Source organism: Canis lupus, chromosome 15 (genome assembly GCF_011100685.1).
Source record: "Canis lupus familiaris isolate Mischka breed German Shepherd chromosome 15, alternate assembly UU_Cfam_GSD_1.0, whole genome shotgun sequence".
NCBI lineage: Eukaryota > Metazoa > Chordata > Mammalia > Carnivora > Canidae > Canis > Canis lupus.
In genome coordinates, this window is record NC_049236.1 from 4,229,856 (window position 1) to 4,238,784 (window position 8,929).

The 8,929-nt window shown below is 45.2% G+C and overlaps 1 long non-coding RNA gene across 1 annotated transcript; it reads right to left on the minus strand.

Annotated features, from left to right (window-relative positions):
• Positions 1–2: 2 nt before the first annotated feature.
• On the minus strand, positions 3–7,752 carry LOC119869391. The gene is made up of 3 exons (XR_005370132.1): positions 7,375–7,752; positions 6,854–6,938; positions 3–68 (listed from the first exon to the last, which is right to left on the minus strand). It is a non-coding gene; the product is annotated as an uncharacterized LOC119869391 (long non-coding RNA).
• Between the last annotated feature and the right edge of the window lie 1,177 nt (positions 7,753–8,929).

Genomic DNA, 8,929 nt, shown 5'->3' on the forward strand with positions numbered 1-8,929 from the left:
CCCTCTGCCTCTGCCTGCCGCTCCCCTGCTTGTGCTCTCTCTCTTTCTCTCACTTGCTCATTTTCTCTCTTAAATAAATAAACAAACAAACAAACAGAAGGAAGGAAGGAAGGACAATTATGGGCTCTTCTCATCATTATTTGCAAAGTACAGTGTTTGGCATGCTGATGGATTCAGCAGCACCAGGCTGGGTCCCTATCTTTGAGGACAGGTTGAGGAAGAAGGGGCGACGGCTTGACACAGGGCCAGCCGTGCTGGTGCTATAATCATGGCACAAATGAAATATTTTGGGACCATGGAGAAGGGAGATGATCACATGTCACAAGATAGTTGGCATTTGGCTCAATTTCTCTTTTTAGTTTCTGCTTAGTTCATGATTTCCTGGAAAATGCCATCCCCCTCCCCTTCCTCCATCCCCCAATCTTCCTACCACCATCTTTGCTACAAATGGATCGGAAGGCAATTAGTCCATCTCACGCTGAGGATAATAGCTACCACTTATGGACTGGCTGTTGTACGTGGTCCCTTATTAAACCCTCCGTTCCATGGCATTGGCTATCTATTGCCGCATAACGAGCTACCCCCCACCCCCATTCAGTGGTCTGAAGCCATAACTTATTCCCTCCTAGTTTCTGGTTGGGAATCTGCAGGTGGCTTCCCTGAGGCCTCCAGCTCAGGTGTCTCACAAGCTCTGGTTAGAGGTTGGCCAGACTGTAGTCATACTAAGGCTTGACTTGGAGAGGGGACTGCTTCCAAGTTCATGGATAGGGTTGTTGGCAGGATTCTTGGCCGCCCTCCGTTCCTTGTCCTGTGCACAGCTCCGCAGGGCAGCCCACACAAGGGGGAAGAGCCAGGGAGGGGAGGCAAGCAAGACCTAACTGTGACCTGATCTCAGAAGCCACATGCCATCACTTCTCCCATAGTCTCTTCATTAGAGTCAAGTCACTTGGTACAGCTTCTGCTCAAGAGAAGAACGTTACCCCAGGGCGTGAGCACCTACAGGTTGGGCTCTTTGGGAGCCGTTTTAGAAACTCACTACCACAACCGATCGCTATGGCAGAGGCTCTCTCCATTTTTGGTAAAGGAACCTGAAACTCCGAGGCCTTGCTCAGGCCCACACACTGAATGGCAGAACCAGAATCTGGACAGTCTTTCTCCAAAGCCTGCCTCATCCCGCTGTATCCCGCTGCCTCCTGTGGCTGGCTAACATCTCCTGGGACCAACTAGCTGACATCCTGCCCCCAGCATCACCTGTTCAGGTGGCTCCATTGACAGCTGCCCAGTCTCATACTGGGGCTTAGACTTGCCACAAGCCCGCATGGCTTTCCAATCCTCCCTGACCCTGAAGGTATTTCTTTCCATTCCGGTTTTAGACAGCAGTGAGGTACAGGAAAGGCCAAATATTCAATGCCCCCTGAGCAGCTCCTTTCCTGAAAGCCTCTGCACTAACTGCCCAGGGTCTTGTTGAAAGCACTTGAGTGAGAACATGCACCTTGCAGTAATGTACTTTTTCCACAGATGATTAATCAGGAGCGTCCCCGGATGGTTTGGCACAGATGGAGGGAAGGGAGAGAGCCAGATCGTAAATCCAAATAAATTTATAGCCTCACCATCCATCCCATTATTATATCAGGCAGGCTGTGTTTCCTTTTAGAGCTTGAAGATCTAGAAGAGGTTTTGCATATTGAGCGCTCAGTACCGAGAGATGAAACCCACCAGGCAGGCTTTGGATGGAGGGAGGGTAACCAAGGGGACATTGTTAGGGATGAACTTTCAGGATCTCGCCTTGGTGGAAAGCGCAGCCTTCTTTACAGAAGGTTCATGTGAGACTCTTAAGGCACTTCACATGGCTGCCTTAATGTACTCCTTCCTTGCTTCCTATCTTTGCTCCGTTTTGAATCTACTGTCTCTCTATCTGCGTTTGTCCTGATGCACCTTGTCCATGGTAGGTAGCTGGTAGCTTTCATTTCCGGGAACATGTAACTGTCTCCTACATGAACCTAAAGAGCCATCTTTCCATCAGTTCCAGCTCAGCTATTTCTCTTCCCCGAAGCCTGGCCTGATAGAACCAGCTCTCTGTCCCTGCAGCTGTTCAGATCCTTTGTGCTTTAGTTGGACTATCTGACCAGGAGGTGTTGTGCATTGATTTGCTATTTCGCATCTAAGGCTTTAAAATTATTGAAGAGATGTCCTGATGAGACGGTGGTAGTTCTGCATCTGTTCTTGGTCCTTGCCCTGCTTTCTGGGTTTGCTCTGCATGGACCTTGCACCCTCTTGTTAGCTTTGTTTTCCTCTGTGTGCAAGGTAGAGAGCAGTAAACCATCTCCATGTCAGGATGAGTGAAGAAGACAGACCAGTTTCTTGGTAAAAGGGACATTGGAACCAGATCTCAGTGTAAAAGTTGTGCTGTTTCCAGTACTGTCACTTTTGTAGGATGGTGAAAAAAAAAAAACAAAAAAACACTTACTTTGCTCTGCTGCTTCCTTGCTACCTTCTGAACCTAACTTTGCTTATCTCTATAATGAGACTATTTATTACTGTCCTGCTTACCTCACAGGGGTAAGGTGGGAATCACAAGAAATAGTGGATAGAAACCACCCTATGATATGATGTTCATGGTGATATAACACCATAGGGTTGTTAGCAGTGGCTCATTCATAAAGCACTGTATACTATAGGATTATAGTATCACCCCCATTTATACAAGTGTCAAGTATTGCCACTTTATTTTCACATTTGTTCAGAAGAGTACATTAAAATCCATTGTCTCTCAGAGTATAAAAAGCATGTAAGGGGATGCCTGGGTGGCTCAGTGGTTAAGTGTCTGCTTTTGGCTCAGGTTGTGACCCGGGGGTCCTGAGATCGAGTCCCACAGGGAGCCTGCTTCTCCCTCTGCCTGTGTGTCTGCCTCTCTCTGTGTGTCTTTCATGAATAAATAAGCAAAATCTTAAAAATATGTATAAAAAGCATGTAAGACTTTGATAAGGGTTCCAAGACCATCCAGTGGGGAAAGCACGGTCGGTTCAACAAATGGTGCTGGGAAAACTGGACAGCCACTGCAAAAGAATGAAGTCATATCCTTACCTTATGCCATATGCAAAATTAACTCAAAATGGGCTAGAGACCTAAGTATAAGACCTAGAACTATAGAACATTTTGACGAAACCCCAGAGGAAAACTTTTATAACATTGGATTTGGCGATGATTTCTTGGATACAGGACCAAAAGCATAGCAACAAAGCAAAAACCAGACAAACTGGGCTTCACCAAAACTGAAAAGTTTTTGTCTGTTAAAGAATGCTTTTGAGAGTACGAAAAGACAAAAAGACAACCTATGGGAATGTGAGAAAATATTTGCAGATCATAGATGTGATTAATATCCAGAATATATAAAGAACTCCTACAACTCAACAACAATGAAAAAATCTACTTCAAACGTGGGCAAAGGACTTGAATAGACATTTCTTCAAACAAGACATATAAATGGCCAACAAGCACAAGAAAAGATGCTCAACATCTTAATCAGGGAAATGCAAATCAAAACCATAATGAGATTGCACTTCACACAAATTAGGATGGCTATAATACAAAAAGGGGGAAATAACCAATGTTGATGAGGATGTCGAGAAGTTAGAAACCAGTGGAAATAGAAAATAGTGCAGCTGTTGTGGAAAACATTATGGAGGTTCCCCCCAAAATTAAATAGAGAGTTACCACGTGACCTAGCCATTTCATTTTTAGGTATATACCCAAAAGAATTGAACGCAAAGACTTGAACAGTTACTTGCACACTGATGTTCATAGCAACATTATTCACAACAGTCAAAAGGTGGAGACAGCTCAAATGACATCGAAGACAACCAGCAACAGAGGGTACATGTGTTACAGGCTCATAATAGAACACCATTCAGCTTTAAAAAGGAATGACATTCTGACACATGCTACAACACGCATGAACCTTGAAAACATTATGCCAAGTGAAATAAGTCAAATACAAATTGATAAGTATTGTATGATCCCACCTATAGGAGGTACTTGGAACAGGCAAATCCTAGAGACAGTAGGATAGAGGTTTCCAGTGGAAGGAGGGGGAAATGGGAAGTTACTGTCTAGTGGGTACAGAGTCTCTGTCTGGGATGATGAGAAATTTCTGGAAATGGATGGTGGTGATCCCTGTACAACACTGGGAATGTACTTAATGCCACTGAATTGTACCCTTCACAATGATTAAAATGGTAAAATCTCTATATTTTACTACAGTAAAAACTTTTTTTTAAAAAAGAGGCACCTGGGTGGCTCAGCTGATTAATCATCAGCCTTCAGCTCAGGTCATGATCTTGGGGTCCTGGGATTGAGCCCCACTTTGGGCTCCCTGCTCAGTTGGGAGTCTGCTGCTGCTTCTTCCTCTGCTCCTCCCTACTGCTCATTCTCTTTCTCGCCTTTAAGTAAATAAATAATCTTAAAAAAAAAAAAACACCATTTTTAAAAAAAAGCATGTTAAACATTAACTAGATCCTAATTTGACTTTTTGTTACAATATAACTTTTATTTTTTTATATTTAAAAGTATAACAGTTCCTCAGAGAAAAAATGGAAAAGGCCAATAAAGCTAAGTCACAAGGGGAAAATTAGAACATTCCTTACCCTAGGTATAGCCACATTTAAAACCTTAGTATCCTTCCAGACCATCTCTCTGCCCATCCCATTTTCCTTCTATTTCCCTCATGATGTACTTCTGTGCCCTTCCATTCTTCAGGAGCTTTGAGGCCACTTCCCTTTCTAAGTTCTCATCTAAATCAGAGTTTGGTTGTAGCCATCCAGTGGGTGGAAAAACATTTTCTAAAACCAAGCGAGGTGATAAAACACTGAAAAGAAGCCAAGAAATATGTGATCAGAACACTCCAATTCATGCTGAGACCATTTGGAAGTCGTGCTGGAAAGGCCGACTTTCAGCACACTGTGCCCAGAAGTCTCTGAAGATGTGTGGCCAAAGGAAAGATCTCCAGTGTCCACTAGAGTCCATATCACAGAAGAAAAATGTATACACATATTTTAGCTCCCACCTGTCCTCCATTCTAGCCTCTTTATTGGGTTGTAGGGACAACCTACAACCTAGCTGTGTTCTTGGTCAACATGTTATTTGCAGAAACTGAGATTCCTTGTCCTCCCAAGCAGGAGCACCCCTTAATGCTACCCTTACCTTTTGAGTTATACATAGGGTGCTACCTAGCTAATTGCAGAGTGTGAATTTCTGTTCTTTTCTATTTACCATAATATTAAAGGTAAACTGATGACTTCCTTTTCAAGGAGAAAAATAAGCCTTTCTGCTCAGTAGAGGGTATTCTTCCTGTTGAGCATCACAGGGGCTGCCAAAGTAGGTAGACTCTGGACAAGGTTCCTTTTCAGGGAGCTTTGCCCTCCATGGTCCTAGATCTGCTGCTTCATTTGGTTGCTCAGAAGCAAACCAAATGCTGGAGCTTGGATTTTACTTAGAAAAAGAAGAAGTGAAAGGGAGCCTGGTTTCTAAGGGCAAGGCAGCTATGCTGCTGATTTGGCATTATTCCCCCCAGGGCTGTCTGCCCCACTTCTCAAGCATAGTTTCAATAATACAGTGAGAACCTAAATCCAGATTTCTATTTTTATTACCTTAGGTTTCCTTAAGCACATCCCATAATTTCCATTTCCTCTTGGCTGTTTGTCTCCATTCCACATAGTGTTGTCTGCCTGTGTTCCCGGGCCATGGAGGCCACTCGGGGTAGCTTCCCTTTGCTTCTATTGTTCTTCCCTAAATCTTGCCCTGTGTGGGTCTTCTGGGAGCCAGCACACAGCTTGGTGTGTTTCTTCTCCTGGGGAACATTCCAGATGGTCCTCAAGTTTACCCTGATCCTCTCAATGCTTCTGCGCAGCTCTTAAAGCTTTTGTAATGCTTTCCCCAAATAGTTCTTAAAGATTCATTAATTAACTCACTCATTCAACAAATATTTATAAAGCACTTACATTCCAGGGCCTCTGTTAAGCACAGGATGTATTTGTGAAGGAGAAAATCCCTATCCCTGAATTCAGTTGAATTGAAGAGATAGTTAGGTTTCCCCCTCTCTCCACGATAAATCTTTTTTTTTAAGATTTTATTTATTTATTTATTCATGAGAAATACACACACACACAGAGGCAGAGACATAGGCAGAGAGAGAAGCAGAGAGAGAAACAGGCTCCACGCAGGGACCCCGGGATCACGCCCTGGGCCAAAGGCAGGCACTCAACCTCTGAGCCACCCAGGCGTCCCTCTACAATAAATCTTTGTGATGATCTGAGACTGTGAGTATCATCTCAGTGTCTTGAGAGCAGAGAATGCGTGCGGATTACCCTTCTTTCCCTTCCTTCTTTGCTCCCAAGACATCATGACCCTGCTTAGCCTCCCAACCTCTCTGAGCACCGGTTAAATGTTGGTGTTCATCAAGATCCTATCCTAGGTTCTCTCCTTTTATCATAACACGTTCTGTTTCTTCTTTTTAAAGTCTTTCTAGATGGCTCCCCCCCCCCCCCCCCGGACTCCAGTTATCACTGAATATTGATGAACTATCCCTCCATGTCTCCAGGTGGGACTGCTCTCTCCAGCTCCCTCTGCCACATATCCCCGGCTTCCTGGGTATGTGTCCCCCACACACTTGCAGTTGGGCATGTGGAAGCCTTCCTCTTTCTCCCAAACCTGTTTCCCCGATCTCCCTCCTCCTTCCTCAGACCAGAAACCTGGAATTTCAGCAACTTGTCTAAGAATGTTCCATTAGGTACACCCCTTCCGCCTGTTCCTACCCTGCAACTGAGAAGTCAATTCCTAGCTTTCTGTATTATCTCACCTCCTCTTAAGATGCTTATTGCCACCCTCTCACATGGTCGAGGCCAGTGGCTTCCAAACTGTTTTACTCGTCCTTTTGGAGCCTTCTGAAGTTGGAATGGAAGAGGATATTAAGCAGGCAGGATGAGGAGCTTCTCATCCATAATTTAAACAGAGCAATTATGTGCTTATCTGTTGTGCATATTGTTTGAAGAACTTTGAGTGGCTAAAGATTTGAAAACTGTTGGTCTTAAATCTTTCTCATTTGTTTCCTGGCTTTCTGCAGGGCTATAGTTGATCATGTTCTTTCACTCATCTACTGCAGGGTCCTTAACCTTTTTTTGACTGATGATGCCATCACCCCAAGAGGGGTGATGTTGGCACTTCCTGCTGTTAGGTGTGAGCACCTGGTGTACCATAAAGCAACCAGAATGCAAGCGAATGAGTGGTGCTATTGTGAGCACAATCTTGGATCCACTGTAATTTATGAAAATAAATAAATCCTCTTTGGCCTTTACCTATTATCTGTGATAAATGACTTACCACATATCCCATGTACCATCCCCACTCTGCTCTAACCCACTCGCCATGCAATTGCCACCTCCACATGTGGGAAATATCACTCCCTCCTCTGCTTAACACCCTTCAGTGGCTCCCAGTTGGTTCTCAAATAGGTTTGAAGCTTCTAAGTGTGGCTGGCAAGTTCTGCTGTGATCCAACCCTCACTAGTCTTTCTAGTTCAGCTCTCACTCCACTGCTCCGTGTGCTGGCCAGGCCCGCTGAGCATGCTTCCAGGCTGGCCGGGCTTCTGGGCTCAGATGCTCCTCCTGCCCATCACTTCTTCCCCCTTCTCCTCTCCTTCAGCCTGCATGTTCAACTCCATTTTTTTTTTTTTAGTTAAAATAGTTTTATTTCTCTCAGTAAGTACCACTTGTGTGCTCTATCACCCTCTCCTTCCTTTCTTGTTGAGTAGCAAGGATAGACTGGATGGGCCCCTGGAGCTTATTCCAATTTGCTGGGTTTGGTGCGTGAGACACAGACTAGCAGTCAGTATAGGCTCCTCAAGCTGGGGTAGCTGTAGTGGGTTGAATAGTGTCATTCCAAAATTCATGTTCCCCTGGAACCTCAGAATGTGGCCTTGTTTAGAAATTGAGTCTTTGCAGATTTAAGTTATGATGAGGTCATACTAGATTAGGGGAGGCCCTAATCTGACAACTGCTGTTCTTATAAGAAAGCTGTGTGAACACACACAGGGATGAAGATGATGTGACAACAGAGGCAGAGACTAGAGTGATGCATTTATAAGCCAAGGAATGCTAAGGATTGCCAGCAGCTACCAGAAGCTGAGAACAGGCAGGGAAAGATCCTTTCCTATCCACCCTCAGAGGGAGCATGGCCCTGTCCCTTTGGGTTTGGATTTCTAATGTCCGTAAATGCGAGGGAGTAAATTTGTTGTTTTAAGCTACCAGCTGTTATGGCAACCCTAGGAAGCGTATGCAGTGATTTTCCCCTTGCTACCTCCATGATGCTTATGTGAGTAGAACCTTCCTTCTGGAGTTGAATCACTGGACAAGTGGAGGAGAGGCGGGGGGGGGGACAAGGTTGTTGAGGGCATTAGTGCCCTCCCATGCCTCTCTACACCCCTGTGGAGATTTTAGTCCTGTGGGATGGTCCATGGTGTGCTCAGGGTGCAAGATGGATGGGTTCTGGTTGGCCTCAGGAATATGCCCCATCTTTCTCCCATAGTCTCAGAGGAAATACTCCAAGGTGAGGGTGTACAGAGCCTGAGCTTTCTACCTTAGGCCCCGACATCCCCATGGTGGGCTCCCTGGATAGTTGGCAGCTTTAGCTTGTGAGCTCACTGAGCTTTGGGGAGGATTTGTCATGGCCTCAGGGGTTGGCTCAGTAGATAAGTAGAGTCTGGAGTTTGGGGCCTGTGCCTGCTGGTACCGTTTGATGCTGAGGGAGATACTGCATCTGCAGTGTGAGGTCCTCCTGTTCTCTGCCAAGGCATGTCCTCACTAAGGCTGTTCCTCTTGATGCAGGAAAGACACGCTGCACATCTCAAGGTGCCCTTGTGGGTCCCGGGCCCCTGGCC